Consider the following 13,243-nt stretch of genomic DNA (forward strand, 5'->3'; position numbering starts at 1 on the left):
ATCCAGCCCTTTCTGAACTATTTTCCTTTCAGGAAAATCTGCCAAAGCTTTACACATTTAATAATTTTTTAGGAGGCAATATGCCCACATTTCCATTTCATTTCATTTCTATACCACCCAATAGCTGAAGCTCTCTGGGTGGCTTGCAAAAAATTCAAACCACAAGATGCAGCATAAAATAATATAAATTAGGAATATACATCCAGATGTCTTTCTGTCATGAATAGCTACTCTTCAAGAGTATATGTCTTCCATTACAATCTTCATTATAATTCTATACAAAAATAATAATAAAAGGCTTGGCTTACTTAATTAAAAGTATCCCAGATTTACTTTTCTAAAGATGCTGCATAAACTTCTCAAAGTCTCATTCTCTCCAAGTAAACTTCTTTCTTAATATGTGTTTTGTTTCTTACAAGAAAATAACATATCCTTTCTCCTTTTCTAGTAAGTGAGAGAATGTTCACTTTTTCTTGGATTATTTAATCCTCTGATACTTACTGGAAAATATTTAAATGCCATCAGGTCTGAATTAAAAATATTAATGAAACTGTTATTCCTAATTTCTGATACAGTGAGAGAAGAACAAGAGAGAACACATAAAATGTAACTTTTATTTTCTTTTTTTTAGGTACTGAATGAGATGGTGAAACCTTTCAAAATTTGCAATAATTGTTGGACATCCTGTATTGCTTGCACTGCCCACTCTTTGACACACTGATCAAACCATGGTTTGGCTGTCAGGGCTGAGCCTTAAGCTTGTGTATTACTTTCTCCCCCTCTCGTGCACTCAGATTCCCACCATACAATCATCAATTGAGCAAACTATAGTTTTCCATCACATTGAAATAGCGCAAGGTATCGCTTGTGTGAACCATAATCTACCAGCTTCAAACTAAAGTTGGAAACCACATTTTGAGATATGTTTCCAGTTCTGGCTTGGAAGCAAAGTATGGTTTGCACAAACCACTGTTTGCCTGAACCAGGAAGTGCAGGGGAGACTGGCAGGGCCGTTACGCCAAACATAGCCCTAAAAGTCTCAGGTCTCTTGAGTACCTCTAGAGGGGCATTGCTCAAAGCTCAAACATGTCAGTAGTGGTGTCCTCCCCTTTTTGTTTTGCTAATGGTGGTTTATTTTATTTCAACAGTGTAAACTTTACAAGACGTCTCCTTAATTTTCTTCTTTCTGTCACTGCTGAATTAATTGTATAAGGCATCTCACTTCTTACCATGCTATCTTCAGTAGTCAGGCCTTAAATCCATTTCCAAAATATTAAAATTATCTTTCTCTGCTTCTTCTGGACTCCTCTTACCTTGATATTTCAAACTTCACTTCTTTGATCCTTGGTGGATCCTTCACCAAGGATCAAAGATGAATCAAATATGGAATAAATTTCCATATTTTGGAAATGGATTTGAGGCCTGACTACTGAAGATAGCATGATAAGAAGTGAGATGCCTTATACAATTCAGCAGTGACAGAAAGAAGAAAATTAAGGAGACGTAAAGTGTACACTGTTGAAATAAAATAAACCACCCTTAGCAAAACAAAAAGGGGAGGACACCACTACTGACATGTTTGAGCTTTGAGCAATACCCCTCTAGAGGTACTCAAGAGACCTGAGACTTTTAGGGCTATGTTTGGCATAAGGGCCCTGCCATAGTTGTTTTCATAACAACTCTTTGCATGTGTTGCCCAATGCAGATTTACTGCACCATAGTTCTTTGGATTTCTCCTGGTCTCCTATTTATCTCTTCCAGTGAGTGGAGCTTTGTCTCTGTCTCCTGCAATCTAATGTTGTAACCTTAGCACACTTCCATTAGGAAATTGTTTTTTTCTCGCCTTGCTATATTTGAGATTCATAGCATTCATTAAATAGTAAAAGAGGGATCTGAAACCTTATATGTTGTTTATGCAGAAAGCTTTGGAGGTGAGAGTCTATGATTGCTTGCTGTCTAGGCCATTTTCCCTTTGCCACTGCCCATTATACTGCTTTACCTACTGAGGAAGGGGAGTATTCCTCGTAGGTCAAGTCTCAAGCCCAACTTATGCTAGAAAACGAAGTATTAATGAAGAGTCCTTCTTGCCTTATGGTTCCCCCATTTGCTTCTTTAGATTAGTAACAACAAAGCTAGCGGAGATGACAGTATTCCAGCTGAGCTATTTAAAATCCTAAAAGATGATGCTGTTAAAGTGCTGCATTCAATATGCCAACAAATTTGGAACACTCAGCAATGGCCACAAGACTGGAAAAGGTCAGTTTACATTCCATTTCCAAAGAAGGGCAACTCCAAAGAGTGTTCAAACTACCGCACAATTGCGCTCATTTCACATGCCAGCAAGGTGATGCTCAAAATCCTACAAGCTAGGCTTCAGCAGTATGCGAACCGAGAACTACCGGAAGTACAAGCTGGGTTTCGAAGAGGCAGAGGAACTAGAGATCAAATCGCCAACGTTCGCTGGATCATGGAGAAAGCAAGAGAATTCCAGAAAAACGTCTATTTCTGCTTCATTGACTACGCTAAAGCCTTTGATTGTGTGGATCACAACAAACTTTGACAAATTCTGAAAGTGATGGGAGTACCAGACCACCTTACCTGTCTCCTGAGAAACCTGTACGAGGGTCAAGAAGCAACAGTCAGAACCAGACGAACAACCGAGTGGTTCAAAATTGGGAAAGGAGTACGACAAGGCTGCATATTGTCACCCTGCTTATTTAACTTATATGCAGAGTACATCATGAGAAACGCCGCGTTGGATGAATCAGAGGTCGGAATTAAGATTGCTGGGAGAACTATCAACAACCTCCAATATGCAGACGATACCACCCTAACGGCAGAAAGCGAAGAGGATCTCAAGAGCCTCTTGTTGAGGGTGAAAGAGGAGAGTGCAAAAGCTGGTTTGAAACTCAGCATTAAAAAAACGAAGATCATGGCATCTGGCCCCATCACTTCCTGGCATATGGAAGGGGAAGAAATGGAAGCAGTGACAGATTTTACTTTCTTGGGCTCCAAGCTCACCGCAGACGGTGACTGTAGCCATGAAATTAAAAGACGCTTGCTCCTTGAGAGGAAAGCTATGGCAAACCTAGACAGCATAGTAAGAAGCAGAGACATCACCTTGCCGACAAAGGTCCATCTAATCAAAGCTATGGTTTTCCCAGTAGTAATGTATGGCTGTGAGAGCTGGACTATAAGGAAGGCTGAGGGCCGAAGAATTGATGCTTTCGAACTGTGGTGTTGGAGAAGACTCTTACAAGTCCCCTGGACTGCAAGGAGGTCAAATCAGTCCATCCTAAAGGAAATCAACCCTGAGTGCTCATTGGAAGGACAGATACTGAAGGTGAAGCTCAAATATTTTGGCGAAGAGAAAACTCTCTGGAAAAGGCCCTGATGCTGGGAAAGACTGAAGGCAAAAGGAGAAGGGGACGGCAGAGGATGAGATGGCTAGATAGCATCACCGGTGCAATGAATATGAACTTGAGCATGCTCCAGGAGAGAGCGCAGGACAGGAAGGCCTGGCGTTCTATGGTCCATGGGGTCACGAAGAGTCGGACACGACTGAACAACAACAAGGGCTGATAGGATACTTCTCTTACTTTTCGTCTATGTTTATGTGTTCTTTCCCCATGCATTACCCCACAGTTTCCTACTCTGACCCTGTGAGCACTTCAGCCTTTACTAATATGGGGAAGCTAAACGCTTCCTTGGATAAGTTGCCAGGCTATCATTTATTGGCTGTCCCCAACCCATAACTGATCTGAAGCTTCTTTCCTGGCCATCGCCAGCGAAGGCCAGCACACATCCCAATTATATGTAGTGATAATGGGTGAGATCCACACATCCAATAAGTGCAAATTTCTTTGCTTGTGCCCAGAGGAAGGCAAATATTCCTTCTGATGACAGTCCTCTGTACCTTATGGGGTGCTTGCTGTTCTGAATGGTTCCCCAGCCTTGGGGAGGGGCTTTTCAAGGGTTCAGCAGGCTGCTTGAAATTGGAAGCTTAAAAGCTCCAGTGCATGAGCAGAGAAGACACTCTATATCTGGATCTTGACATTTGCCTGTATGCCATGTTCCCTGTTTGTTGGGACACATTTGCAGAGATAATGTCTTAGTGTGACTTACCTCTGCTAAGACAGCAGCTACACCTCCACAATGATTTTCATGATTCCAGCAGCACACGTTTTTGTCAGAGGAATTGTCCTCAGAAACCTTAGTTCAAAAAATACACTTTCTGCATGAATCTGTAATTTCGATGCGTCCTATGTACACTGAAACAACTGTGCAAATTGCCCCATAGTTGCCCCCTGCTTGGACAGGCAGGGGAGGGACTTTACAGTAGCTTTTTGCAGTGTATCTTTATTCTTAGAAACCTTCTAATCCAATCAAAGATAACTTGAGTATTATACTCTTCATGTGACAATGCTGTTAAATCTAGTAGGTTATCCATAGGAAAAGAGCAAGTTGGATCCATTCTAGAAGCAGAGAGAAGACTGGTGTGGATTTAATTTGTTAGTTTTCTCGACAGTCTTCCAATGCAATCCTGTGCATGTCTACTTGGAAGTAAGCCTGACTGAGTTCAATAGGGCTTACTCCCAGATAATTATGTATAGAACTGCCGTCTGAGGCATGGTTCACACAATTCATTTCTCGTTCTCCTACATGTAAACAATTGTGATCCCCCTGTCAGGCACACATCTGTGATTGGATGGAGAGTTGTGTGATCCCACTTCATGATTCCCATGTGGACATAGCTGCAGCTATTCCTGTGATTGTGGTTCAGAAAGCATGGCTGCGATAGTCACAACTGCTGTAGGCTCTCTTTAGATTAGCCTGGTTGAGGATGTTTCCCCATGATTCCATGGCTTGTGTGTAACGGGTTTGACTCTAAGAACACATCTGCAGAGGTAGAGAAACCACATGGGCAGTGCCTTGTAGGGCACTGTTCCCTACCTCGTGGAGGAAGAATTTGGACTTCAGAAGAGATGTTCTCTAGCATATGTGCAAGTATATGATAGTCAGGTAGTGTGTAAACTCATGTTCAAACTCATGCTTCATCTTTCATTTGTTTTACTTGAAGTTGTAATGATGACAGTTGTCAAAGCTGCAAACACTACAAGCAATTCCTAATGGCTTATGATTTTTGAATTGTGTAATAAACCCCAGCAGCACTTAGTGCTTCTTGACATAAAATTTGTAACCATGTCTCTACACCACAGTCTAGATTCTAGACAGACCACATTCATTTGATTTGCAGAGGCTTTCTGTTGCATGCTGCTCTGAGATGTATACTGAGTTCATACACATATATTAAAACAGTTGTCAAGAAAAGCTTGGGATGAGCAAGCTAAATTGTTCCCTTTTACTGATATTAATACCTAGTATACTTTATGAGATCTTTTTAGAAGTAAAAATGCTTACAGTGTCAACTTCCTGTCAAATATTCCTGAATGACAGAAATCGTGTACTTCCCTAGACAATATAACTCCCCTATTTATATGAAACTATTTGAGTGAAGGCCAGAAACAGCTTCTTGCTTAATCTATTTTGACTTATTTTATTGTATTTCGTATATTTTTTACAACTTTTAAACAGTTGTGAGCAAATAAGACCTTTTTGGTTTGGTGGGAGTAGTGGTGGGGGGAGGGGGGAAGGTTGGCTTTAGCTGCATAAATAAATGCTAGAGGAGCATCATTTCAAGTTAATTCCGCATGCGTGCTTTCAAAATAAACTCCATGAAAGCAGCTTTGCAAGTTAATGCTGCAGTTGGCCTCTAAAAATAAAAGCGACACTAACAGCATTGTAAAGTTAATGCTAGGGCGTTTGCAGGGAAGCAGGGGATTGACTGGGAGAAGAAGAAAAAAAAGGATTCAGGCCCTGTTGAGAAGCTTTGAACGTGCACCAGCTAGAGTGCAAAGACCTATTTGAATCCTGAAAATGAATCCTGAGTTGAACAATTCCTACAGTATTGATGAAATCCCTTTATGCTGATATGCTTTGACATGATACAAATTGGCATGGTTTGGGTTGGGTATTGGATACCATCACCGGTCTGGGTGGTTTACAAAGACAGAAGTGAAGTTTGGTCAAATTGTAAGTACTGTACCAAAATCAACTTTATTATCACTGTCTTGAGTCAGAAGTGAATGTATTGTGGCCTTTCTTGCCCATTCTCTGTACTGGTCCTGTTCTTCCTACAATTAGGGTGCAATCCTATGCATGTTTAGACAGAATGCATGTTTTTCTGTTTGAACAAACATAGAACTACGCCATTGAACAAGTTCTAGATATGAGAACTTATATGAGTTGATATAAGATACTGATGTTCCTTATCTGTTAGAGTACTGATTTTGCTCTTTGTGGAACATCATGCCTAATAATAATTTCAATGACATATTTCTGTATGTGCACATGCAACTAATCTCTGTAGGAGGTGTCTCTTAATGTGGTGTTGGGTTTCTTAAAGTGCTTTCACTGGCATATTTGCGCATTGGCCATTTTGTTTTAGCATTGAAGGCTGAGTTCCATTGCAGGCTCTTTTAAACGCTTGGTTTTAGACTATGGAAAGTGCTATGTCATGGCACACAGATTAATAATATACTGCAGTGAAATATAGTGTTGTACTTTGCTTCTGAGCTTAGATCTGATATATTACCTATGAATAGTTGTGAGCATGAATGAGGCTGTTTTTAATGTCCTTTTCCACATAAGCACTCATTTTGGCTTTGTCGTTATATTTGGCAGACTTCTCATGCAGCAGAGAGAAATGTTGTGATGGTGAATATGGAATACTCAACAGTAGAATACTGATCCAGGTTCACCACAGACTCATTCACCCCAGACTGAGCAGGATCTATTTCTTGCATATTGGAGTTAATCCCCCTTTGAGCTGGATTAATGAGGGCATATCCTGTTAACAATAGGTGCAAAGGCTCTGCAAGGACAACAGCTGTTGTCACATTTAGTTTTTGGATACTTGCCCTTAATACAGCTGCCATGTATGATCAAATGGCAGCATATGAACAGGCACGTGTCAATTTGATTGATGAACTAAAATCAAAGACTACTACTTGAATGTCAATAGGGGTGAAGAGTAAACTCAAGGTTCAGATCCCCCACTTGGCCATGAAGTTCTCTGGGTGACTTTGGGCTAGTCTTTAACTCTCAGTCTAACCTACCTCACAGGGTTGCTGTGAGGATAAAATGAGGAGAACACCATGAGTGCTGCCTTAAGCTCCTTGGAGGAAAGGTGGGATATACATGAAATAAGATGCGATTCTGGAGGTAACACATTTCTTAGTGGCTGTAGATAAATGAGATACCATGACAGCCTTTCCCAACCTGGGGTCCTTCCAATGTTTATTTATTAAATTTTTATACCGCCCAATAGTCAAAACTCTCTGGGTGGTTCACAGTTAAAACCATAAAATACATGATGATAAAATACAATGTAAATTTTTTAAAATAAGTATAACTATAAAAATGATAACCAAATAGAAGCTAGCAGCAGTGCAAAGATTTCAAATATAATACCAGATAGAAAACTGCAACTGAAAGTGTTGGACTGCAACTTCCATCATCCCCAGCCAGCATGGCCAATGGGAATCACAGTCCAACACATCTGGAGGGCATCAGGGGTACGAAGGCTATCATAGCTAACCATGTTCTGCAAATTGTGAATCCCATTTTGGAAGGCATCCAACTAATTTGTGATGGGTAGCCAGCAAGTGCTGCTAATGCCCAGATCACTTGGTTCGAGCCATGCTCTTACCAGCCATGTGTTCTCTTTGCCTCAATGGGCTAGGGAGGGTCTATTCTGTGTGCTGTAATGTATGCAGTCTCAGGAGTGGAGATGAATTTGGGTTGTTATATTGAGCTGTAGTGAAGTTTTAAGTGCTGGGAAAAAAACAGATTTTGCACACACCGTTCAAGATGCATGCCCTTTTACGAACCCCTTTTCTAAATGTTAGATTCTTTGGCAGCAGGCTAGAGGTCCTCCGTGTTAGGAGTACCTTTCTCTTGCTTTGTCCTGATGACATAAGTGACAATTTCTCAACAAGAAGAGCCGTGCTGGATCAGACCGAGGGTCCATCTAGTCCAGCATTCTGTTCACACAGTGGCCAACCAGCTGTTGACCAGGGACCCACAAGAAGAACACAACTGGTGTAAATAGGCTCACAGCCTCTGGTACTGGAGGTAGCACATAGCCATCAAGACTAGTAGCTACTGATAGCCTTTTCTTGTAGGTACTTGAACCCTTTCACAGTACACGTACAAGCTGCCACGGCTGTCTCTCTCTTCAGATCCCTCCACAAAACCCACCTTTGCTGTGAAGCTTTTGGAGTAACCCACTAGCCCTGAAACCAAGCCTAAGCACATGCCACTCTCTTTTCTCCCATCTGTCCCTTGTTATCCTTGCGTCGTTCCCTGTGTTAGGCATGTTGAACCTCTTTCAGCCCAAGAGCCGAATTCCATTTAGGAGAAGCTCTCGGGGGCCACATCCCAGTGCTGGGAGGGGCTGACGTCAAAGGGGGCAGGGCCAAAAATATGAACATATTTTAGCTTGAAGCTCTTGCTGCCAATAACTAAGTCTTAGGAGGACCATTTCAGCCTTTTAGAACGTGGGAGAATATATCACAAAAACCAGGAAACCGCCAAACAGTTGGCAGTCAGGGAAAGGTGGAGGGGCCAGGGGAAGGGGGTGTGAATCCCGGAGGCCTCTAGACCTGATGTTAGACACCCTTGCCCTATAGTCTTACCCACTGGGAAAGACTATAAATAAGATAACTTTGCCACATCGTCATTCTCTGCTTATTCTTTAGTAGGGGAGATCCTGCTGTGAACGTCTAGCGGGCTTTGATTTGGCTCTGAGATTTTGATCATTATGGGCCAGTTCACATGGCACTACAGCCCAGCATTCGTTTGTTAGTTCGTTCATTCATTCATTCATTCATTCATTCATTCAATTTATTAATCACTCATCTGGCCAGTCACCCAGCCACTCTGGGCGATGTACAAAGTATATAATAAAACAGTTTAAAACAGTCTTATCATGGGTTAATTTACTCTCGAGTTGTAGCACGTGCTGTCCGCCATTATGAATACGCAAGCCCCAACCTGTCTGTGTGAATCTGGCCTGTGGGGGTTATTTGAGGGGGCTATGGGTTATGCGAGGATTGTTTAACCCTCAAATAACCCGTGCTGGCCAGGTTTGTACAACACGACAAGCCACAACAACCCCTTGTCAGGGCTTGCATATTCATAATGGCAGACAGCATGCACCGCAGCTCCTCGAGGGTAACTCAACCCACAATAGGCTGTCATGTTGCGCAAACCAGGTCACTGTCTCATTCCTCACATTTGGATGCAAAGACAGGCTTTTCCTTCCAGAGCAATATAAACGGTTCTTGGCACATTATTTGTCCCAAAGGTCTGCAGCCAAGCATGGTGGGTCATATATCCCATTCATATATCCCATTCAGTCCTTTACCAACAATCCGATGAGGAAGTGGGATGCAATGGATTTAAGCCTAAGCTCACATCCCACTTTGGATTCATGACTGGCCTTGATCCAAGTCATCATCTCTTGAATAGAAAGAATATTGACTCGCCAAAAAGAAGCATTGTTACCAGGGGAGGCAAGATGAAAACTGTGAAGAACTTTTCATTTTAAAACCAAGAAGCTGGTCAGTTGCAAATCATAATGTGTTATAGCATTGTCTTCTACGTCTTGTCTTGCACATCCTTCCATTTGGCTTTGTCTCCTTACTTATATTATCTGAGCTTGGGTAGAAGAAAGGAACAGCCCATTAGCCTTTCCAAAAAAACACCTTAAGCACAAATGCAAGCCATTTCGAGTGACAGCAATACAATGCCTCAGGTTAGTGAACTGATAAAAGGGCTAGGAGCAGCCATCCCAACTTTGTTCAATTCAGTAAAACTTGATTGACAGGAGCTCATGTTTGATAACTCCTGAGCACAGGACGCTGCCTTATACTGATTCAGCCCATTGGTCCATCTGGCTCAGTATTGTGTATACTGACTGGCAGCGGTTATCCAGAGTTCCTGGCAGGAGTCTTTCCCAGCCCTACCTGGAGATGTGGGGGACTAAACCTTTTGCACACACAGCACAGGCACTGCCACTGAACAAAAAATTAATAACCATAATATGTAGATCTTTGGGGCAAGCATGGAACATGGTTTGAAGCAATCCCCTAGGACCCTTAAAGGTAGCTGGATTTTATTGTCCCCGAGGACATTAATTACCCAATATTCATAGTGTTTTGGAATTGTCACTGCAACACACATACTGAACAGGTCTTTAATACATTGACTTTGGCACTGAGGACCAAAACAGACGTGATCCATGGCCTGATGTCTCAACATTCTGGTTTTCTTTAAGCAGCCACAGTGGAACTCTTCATTTTGATCAGAACAGCAGTGCAGGGTGAGGAGGTGTCGAATCCTTTCCTTGTGCCATTTTCCCAGTCTAGATTTCACCCAATCTGCTATTAGCCCCACTGGCGGAGGTGAGCAGACACAATATAGAAACCTGTATGTCGCCCCCCACCCCCAAGCAAGGCAAAAGACCAGCTTCATGGGCCGTAAAATGTCACCAAGAAAAAAGGGTTCAACACACCCTTTTATGTACCAACGAAAGTGATGGACTTTCCACAGGCTCAGGTTGTTCTCCTCTTCCTGAGGGAAGAATGATATTTAGCCTATTCATACTACCCTCCTACAGAAAATAGCATTTTTGACCCTGCACCATTTCTTTCCAGCTATTAACAAAAATTGTCTAGAGGCGATTGCACTGTGGTTAACTATGTGGGCGTGAACTGGAAAAGTAAGACAATAAATCGATGGTAGTTGAATATTTAGATATAAACTAGCTTCACATATAATGCTTCCTTCAACTCACCTCAGTTTTGTCCTTTAACACATTTGGCCACTTGCCTTCACCAATTTATCCTAACCCTTTTTTCTGCTCTCCTCTTGAAGATCCGCCTGCTGCCTTCTCAGAATCTATAGGTTTTTTTTCAATAACGTGTAAGTGCAAATTCCTTGCCAGCCATCTGTCTTAGTTGTTCTGCACATTATTTTAACTGCATTTTTGATAAATAATTGAATTTCCAAGGCTGAAATTTCAGTTCTAGATGAATTAATGAACAGAAATTCAAGGAAACAATTAGTTCAGGAGTGATTTTAAAACCTGCCCTTTTCTAGTTTAGAGCAATCTTTGGTGTTCATTAATTATGTTTAGTCCCTTCATTGTGGTCTTATTCACTTAGACATTAGCTGAATGAATTCAGAGATGGAAGAGAAGCTAAACAACAGGGACAAGGCGTCTGTCCTTTCAGAACCAAAACGTTTTGGTCTCTCTTCTCTTAGACCACAAAAGCTTAGAAAAGGTTGGATTATTTTACCAAATATTGTTTTAATAAACAGGCTAGCTGAAAACATTTGACCCTTGTGAATTCACTGTTATCTCAGTTCTCGTGTTAGTTACTCTGCCAGTTTCTTTGTATCTAAGCAAAATGGTCAAGGACTGCTTATCTCTTACATACATGTGCAAGGAAATTACCCACGTTTTGCATCAATCTTGCAAATATCTGTATCGCAGCCATGTCCTGTAGCTTCCTGCATCTTTGGCTCTTGTTTGTGGTTTGGAATTCTGTTCAAAGGGGACAGGAAGAAGAGCTGGTGCCAACATTCGTTGCTTATGAGGCATTGGGCTTTTTTGCAAATGGCCCTGCCTAGACCATGCTGCTAATGCATTCATAGCTTAACAGCAGTACAAATTGTGTTTTTGTGGAGGTGCAAGTGAGCAGGCAGGCTTGCCTAAAGCTTACACATGGAGGCAAAGTCTGGGGCAGATGCCACTTGATCCCTGTAGCTCCCATTTGGGGGAGACTTGCAGGTGTGCTCTGTATGTCCTGGGAGAACACTGTTCACATGTAAGCCACTGCAGTCTCTTTGACAGATGCCTCCATCCAGGCACAATGCTAAAGAGTAAGTGAAGAGCTATAATCTCACTATAAGAAACGGACATGTTTTGGACCCTTTTGTGAGTTGAATCTCAAAGGGCTGAAGCTCTCGCAACTCATTTTGAAGGGAGGAGCCTAAAACATGAGTGGGGAACTAGATTGGGGTGGGGGTCCAGCTGAGCTCCCCCACCCAGTCTTCTCACCAGCCGAATGAAGTTTGGGCGTGTGGTTCTGCCTGCAAAGTAGTTTGATTCCCGGCCAGCGTGTTGGCTCACCACACTGAGGAATACCCCAGCTGCTGGCTTGCCGGGGATGCTTTGCCTGTGTCGCAGCTTCCAGAATTGCCCAGCCTCTGCGTATCAGGCCCTAGTGCAGCCTTCCCCAACCAAATCCCCAAGATGATTTGGACTTCAGCTCTCATCAGCCCTAGCCAGCCTAGCCAATGGTCAGGGATGCTGGGGTGTGTAGTAAAAAAAAAAAAGTTGTAGCGCACCAGGTTGGGGACACCTGCCCTAGTGGAACCAAGTGGACTCCAGACCGCTAACCACGTGATACACGAATGTCTCGAAGAAGGTGGATTCCATTGATGGATTAGAAGATGGATTCCTTTGTTTATTTCCAGATTGCCCCAAATGGGAGTCGCCTGTAAAGGGGCTTCCCCATCCATATGAACACCGTACGAGAGGTTTCAGTGCTGCATCACATCTTACTGTAAACTGACAGAGCTATTTGAAGAGAACTCTGCTCGCGTAAGGCACTCCCATTTCTCGTAAAGAGATGTTACCACCGCTCAGAACGCTGCCTGTGTTCGAAAGCACAAAATGGCCCAAGCTGAAGTTTAATGGAATATAGACTTGCATGATATCGGAACTGCCAAGGCCCTGGGCTTGCCCATCCCCCAGCTCAAATCTAAAATGATCTTCCATAGTATCTGAAGAATAATTCTTCCGTTTGTATGTTTTTGCTCAGTTGCTACTTTAAAGTGGACATACAGGAAAGGATGGGTGAGCAGGGGGTAACTGCCCCTCAGAATCGGGGAGTGACAAATGTATGTCTGCAGCTGTCTGTATGTGTAGGCTGGAGCTGTGGCAGATCTTGATGTAGGGATTGCATGTCCATATAAAGAGTTGTATCCAACTGTGTTGTTTGCTGATGGAAGGCTCTTTGATCCAACGTAGGCTTCCAGGAACGGAAGGGGGGAGGAGGTAGTTTTCAGTGGTCCCCTCCTTCCTCTACAGCCCCTGTGTGTGTGTGTG

At 42.6% G+C, this 13,243-nt stretch overlaps 1 protein-coding gene across 2 annotated transcripts in view; it reads left to right on the forward strand.

The window, feature by feature from the left end:
- GLS (glutaminase) overlaps window positions 1-13,243 on the forward strand; it is an 88,890-nt gene that overhangs the window by 63,695 nt on the left and 11,952 nt on the right. The window lies entirely within an intron of this gene.

This window comes from Heloderma suspectum, chromosome 1, assembly GCF_057233095.1.
Source record: "Heloderma suspectum isolate Gila_16-S chromosome 1, 16-S_ref, whole genome shotgun sequence".
Lineage (NCBI taxonomy): Eukaryota > Metazoa > Chordata > Lepidosauria > Squamata > Helodermatidae > Heloderma > Heloderma suspectum.